General features: G+C 39.0%; 1 protein-coding gene across 1 annotated transcript in view; it reads left to right on the top strand.

Moving 5' to 3' along the window:
* Window positions 1-226: 226 nt before the first annotated feature.
* The window catches only part of LOC150039676 (uncharacterized), a 54,086-nt gene continuing 48,312 nt past the window's right edge, over window positions 227-6,000 (top strand). The window contains exon 1 of the mRNA XM_090327660.1: window positions 227-627. The gene's annotated coding sequence lies outside the window, so the exon portion shown is untranslated. The remainder of the gene's footprint in view (window positions 628-6,000) is intronic.

Raw genomic sequence — 6,000 nt, 5'->3', positions numbered from 1 at the left:
AGAAACTGTCACCATACAAAAAGTTTCAAAATTATCTCCTAGACTTCCATAACAAGTTAGATTGCTGATGTCTTTGAATATTAATATGTTCAGATAATTCCTCCCTGAATACAAGTACCTATGTGCAGATATGAGTATACAATCTATCATCTATAAGTCTGTCTTTTCTATCTGTCATTTATGTACTTCCTGGTATAGGAATTGGGGCTTGAACTGAGGACTTGTCCTTCTGTTTTGCTTTTATTCCCAATAAATTCCTGGTTGAACTATGCACCCTAGCTATCACTCTGTGTGTCAGGAAGTTGTGACTGGACATAGGTGTTTGGATTCCTGGTCAATGGCTCTACATCCTAAAAAGACATACTGGCCATACAAGTCGTGTATCAGCCCCTGTATTCATGATCTTTCATGTCATATACATGTTTCTCACATTTTCCTGTCCCATTCCTGCTAAGAGAGGAAGTTCAAGCATCTTGTCAGAATGTGATCTCCACATCTCCCACTGGCTCATTGTTCATCCCATTATTCTGCAGACTCCTTGCTTAGTTCTTTTGAAGAAGTGTGCTGCTCAGTCCTCTGAGGCTGAAGAGCTAAGGATACAAACTCCAGTGAAGGCACGAGGGCAAGGTAAGTAGTCCAGTTTACTTCTAAAAAGTCATTTAACTGAAATTTTCTCAACAGATTTACTGTTATGTTAAATGGTCAATCAAAATGATAGCTAATAAAGGTAAGCTTAGAAGTAGATCCACAGATTAATTAAAGTAGTACACTGCATTTGCCTTTTTCATTACAGGTCAAAAGTGACCTTGTGAATTGATAATTTTTTAAGTCATCAAGCTCTCTGAATAGGATCAGTGGAGCAGGCCACAGAATGGGGCTTCGTAATGAGTTTCACTATCCACTCCTGCTCCTGGCCCTACTGTTTACTTTTTTTTTTGCCAGTGCTAGGCTTGAGCTCAGGGCCTAAGCACTGTCCTTGGATTTTCTCAAGGCTAGAACTCTATCACTTGAGTCTCAGCACCATTTCTGGCTTTGATCTATGTATGTGTTACTGAGGAATCGAACCAGGGTCTTCGCGCAAGCTAGGCAAGCACTCTACCACTATGCCAAACTCCTGCCCCCCCTACTGTTTGTTTTTATCCTGTTGCTTCAATTGCACCCAATAAATTAGCCACCAAAATGGTTCCATGTACTTATCTTGGGTAAGCTTCTGTATATATTCAAGTGATGAAGATCTGGGTCACTGAAGTAATTCCTGCTAGGCCCGGGAGCATGGCCTAGTGGTAGCCTCTTGCCTTGCTTGCATGAGGTCTTAGGTTCGATTCCTCAGGACCCCATACACAAAAAATGCTGGAAGTGATGCTGTGGCTCAAGTGGTATTGCTCTAGCCTTGAGAAAGCCAAAGGTCAGTGTTCAGGCCCTGAATTCAAGTCCCAGGACTGGCAAAAAAAAATTAGCTCTTGGTTACTTTGAATACTTGAGGATTTGTACTTTTGCTTCTTTAAGGATCAAATTTTCTTTTGCTCTAAATACCATGATTTATCTGATTTTAGTAGGTGAGACTGATAAAAGAAAGTGGTTTTCTCGGCAGGACATGACTCAGTCTAATGCAGCAGAAGGGCAAGACATGTGTGAGAGAACATAACCTTTGGTATGTTCATTATTTACATTCTATCTTCTCCTATAAGGGGTCTTTGTATTTTCTATAATATAGCCAAAGGAATTTATATCCCAGGTTACTCTAAACAATCAGTGGGACAAAGCATTAAGTGCTCTATAATACATTTCGTAAGTACGAATATTGAGACACTCAATATCTCATATTCAATATGATACTTAGAGTTACACTCAAAATGGATGATTATGATTTGTGCTTGTGATAATAAATATGCCTCATGTGGATGGGCACGGTGTCTCATGCCTATAATCCTACCTAGTCAGGAGGCTGAGATCTGAGGATCAGGATTCAAAGCCAGCCCTGGCCCTAATGTCCATAAGACACTTATCTCCAATTAACCACCAGAAAAATGGAGGTGGTGCTGTGGTTCAAGGGATAGGGCAGTAGCCTTGGGCTGAGGAGCTCAAGGAAACACCCAGGCCCAGAATTCAGGTCCTACATCCAAGAAAAATAAAAAAAATAAGTAAATATGCCTCATGTGATAAAAGTTTAAATCCCAATGGAAGACTTAGCATTCTGAATTGTGAATCCTATTTTGTTACTAACTCTTAGCTTCTTTCGAATTCGATAATTCTCAGAGGTTTCAAATTCATAATTTCATATTAAAATCATTAGTGCCAAAGATTTGGACAGAAATATATCGTGTGCTGTGCTGTGAACTTCAGTATGTGGATTGAGCGAGTGAAGAATCTGACATAATCTAACTAGTTGTGTCTGAGAGGTGTTTGAGAAGGGTGTTTAATATCACAAAAAAACAGAATATTTCATTTTAATGAATTGGATCAGAAAATAAAATCAAATGTTTATTGGCTAATTTAAATATAGCTCAGCATAGATTCACATTGGATATTTTGCTGTGAATACACACAGATTAAAGAACCAATATGCGTGATAACCAAATGGAAGAAAGCCCAGGAACCCATATATACAATAGGAACTTAGGAATCATGGCTTCATGCCATGTTAAAATTGTGTTATATATTCAAAACTGAATCAGTTTCTCTTTCTGAATATTAACCTATGGAGACACCATCGGTGAACAAACTACGCATGTTTGCATTGTATTGACATGATGGACAAGGTATCTGTCAGCAAAGAATTTTAGCTCTAGCACCCCTTCCAATGGAGATGTTGAGAAAGATTTAAATTTTCTTTGTTCCTGAGATGGAAGCCAGAAGGAGGAAAAGTCCATATTCAGACAACGGATTTCCTAATGAGACCTTGATCCTCCATGGAAAGAAAGCTGACAGACAAGTGAATCTCTAGGAGGATCATTGTCCAGGGAGACGAGCAGAGCATGCCTAGGTTCATCATTTTACCCTGACAGTCAGGGGTTGGGCAGTTGTCAGCTAGAAAGATACCCATTATCCTGGTGTTTACGTTGTAATCAATTGGAAAGAAATTTTGCCAAAAGTCCAAGACTCATTTTTCACACTTAACAAATAACTGTTCTTCTGCCAGACTCAAAGGAACATAGGCTCAATGGTTTTCCTCATTTGTCATAATCAGTAGAAACCTTGGGCTCCCCTAGCAGAGATTTACAACAGAACAAACCGAGATACATAAGGCCATATGGTATGATACTAAATGAAAGGACCTCTGGGATATAGAAACAAAAGCCATATAATGAGTGATTGATATCCTTAACGTGCTATGTTATCTCTCATCTCTTATGCTGTTCCAGGCTTATCTCATATTGTTACGGTTTTTCAGCTTGTTGTCTGATATATTGTACATATGCTTATTTGGTTATTTGAAATAGGGTAGGGAAGGGGGAAAAACAAGATGAGGGGCGGAGCGGAGGGAGGGAAATGGGGACCAAGACATAAGAAAGGGTATCAATGTTTGTGAAGTAATGCACCTTCTATCTGGTGAATATAATGTAACATTTCTAATAATTACAATAAAAATATATGAAAAAAAAGAAATAGCTCTTCTTACCAGATACTTCTCCTTTAGATAATCAAGAGCCTGGGATTTGGTAGGTCCATGTTCAAAGCCAACCCATCACGAAAGTCTGGGAGACACCCTGTTCACAATAAGTAGCATTAAAGGAGGCAGGCAGTGTGCCTTATGAGATGAGGTCAAAGCCAGACATGGTGTAGAAAGGTGAGCAAGAGTTAAGAGAAGCCCTAAGTTTAAAAGTTGACATGGTCAGAATCTGAAATCAAGAGAGAAAGAGAGAGAGAGAGAGAGAGAGAGAGAGAGAGAGAGAGAGAGAGAGAGAGAGAGAGAGACGGAGGGAGGGAGGGAGGGAGGGAGAGGGAGGGAGGGAGGGAGGGAGGGGGAGGGAGGGAGGGAGGGAGAGAGAGCGCACAAGCAGTAAGAAATTGTCCTTTTAATTTCTTTAAGCTTATTATACCTTTTTTCTTCCTAAAGTTTACATTGTGGTAAAACTTTCAGTATTTAAAACTAACACAGTGACTAAAATTCCATTGAGTTTTCTTGTCAGTGAATGCTTTTTCTTAATGCATAGATCAATATGCTCTTGTGTCCTTGTGCATCTAGGAAAATACTCTTTCTTTTTCTATTGCTGTTGATCCTAGGCCTTTAATTGAGGGCCTGGGCACTGAGATGTTTTTCTTTTTTTTCTTCTTTCTTTTTTCTGTGCCAGTTCCAAGGCTTGTACTCATAACTGGGGCCCCGAGCTCAGGCCCCAGGACTAGCAAAAAACAAAAAGAAAGAAAGAAAGAAAGAAAGAACAAAAGAAAGAGGCATTGTCCCTGCGTTTTCACAGGCTAGTGCTCTACCACTTAAGGCACAGCACCACTTTCAGCTTTTTCTATGTATATGGTACCTAGGAATTGAACCCAGAGTTTCGTGCATGCTAGGCAAACACTCTACCACTAGGCCATGCTTCCGGCCCACTGAGGTGTTTTTACTCTTGGTTACCACTCACCCATTTGAGTCACAGCTCTACTACTGAATATTTGAAGGTTTATTAAAGATAAGTCTGTTAGACTTTCATTCCTAAGCAGATTTCAAATATGGATTCTGAGATCTCAGCCTCCTGAGAAGTTAAGATTACAGATGCAAGCTAGTAGAGCCCAGCTCACCATTACCTTTTCTTTTGCTTAATTCAGTATTAGGATCCTTCTTATCATACAAATATCATCTTTTGATACATAAGCAAATTCTCTCCTGGAAAGTGTTTCTGTATTTTATTACTATCCTAGTGAAAATATTAGTACTTTAAAAAATATGTATTTGATACCCCTTCCTCCAAAGCTTATGGGATGTGCAAGGTTGCTTTTTGTGTTCTTGAGTTAATTGCTTGCTGAAATATTCCCACTAGCCATACTTCTGTATATTTGTAAGGTTTTTCTATAGTCACATGCTTGAATGACATGAACAATGACCTGACAACAACCATGGCCGCAACAACAGTGGTTTCACATGAAAATCAGAAGAAAAGAGTTCAGTGATAAAGACACTGAAAACAACAAAGTTAATTTTTTCGAATTCAAACATTTTTACTTAATTAATTTTGAATACCAATTAAGGAATGGTAGCCATGAATTATAGCTGAAATAGGATCTTTACATCTTTATCTTATGCATTTACTTTTTAATTTTTCCTCTAACCTTTAAGAAGAAGAAAGAACTCCAGGTCTGGTAATGAATAATTATCTCATTTGTATATTTGATGTATGGGATTGAATGTATTTTCTGAAATACATATACATTTTCAAATACTGTTATTTAATTTATAGATCACACACCAAATAAATGGTGCAGATGATTCTAATGTCTTCTCTCAGTTGTCTGAATTGGTCTCAGAAGAGTCTGCCTTGCCTCATTATGAGCATTTCTCCATGTAAAATACCACTGAATACCTCTAAGTTCTTTTTGTCTTCCCCCAGTTCTGGGGCTTGAACTGAGACTCAAACTGTGACCCTGAGCCTTCCTTGCTCAAAGATAGGGATCTACCCCTTGAGGCATAGCCCATAGCTGTCTTTCTCTGAGTATTTTACAGGAGATGAGAGTCTTATGGACTTTCCTGCAGCAGCACCCTTCTCCTCTGTGCTCTCCCATTCTCACTGAGGATCATACCGCTTCCACCTACAATACTGCAAGAACCATAGGTGCCTTTCACATTCACGACAACTCCAGAAACCATGGTCAGTTTTGTAAATGCTAATCCCATATTTAGTGTACACCAGATCTTTTCAAGCAACATGGCCACAACGTTATAGCTCTCACTTCTCTAGATTTCTCATACATCTTCTCATATCCTCAAAGGGGGATTCTTGTACCAGAGCTTTCAGTATTCTCAAGGTTTTTTAGGTGTTACTGATGCATGATGAACTATAATTGGCATGA

Source organism: Megascapheus bottae, unplaced genomic scaffold (assembly GCF_031878675.1).
Source record: "Megascapheus bottae isolate mThoBot1 unplaced genomic scaffold, mThoBot2.hap1 HAP1_SCAFFOLD_53, whole genome shotgun sequence".
Classification (NCBI taxonomy): Eukaryota; Metazoa; Chordata; class Mammalia; order Rodentia; family Geomyidae; genus Megascapheus; species Megascapheus bottae.
Note: the sequence above shows the minus strand (reverse complement) of the source record. Positions and strands in the feature narration are given on the sequence as shown.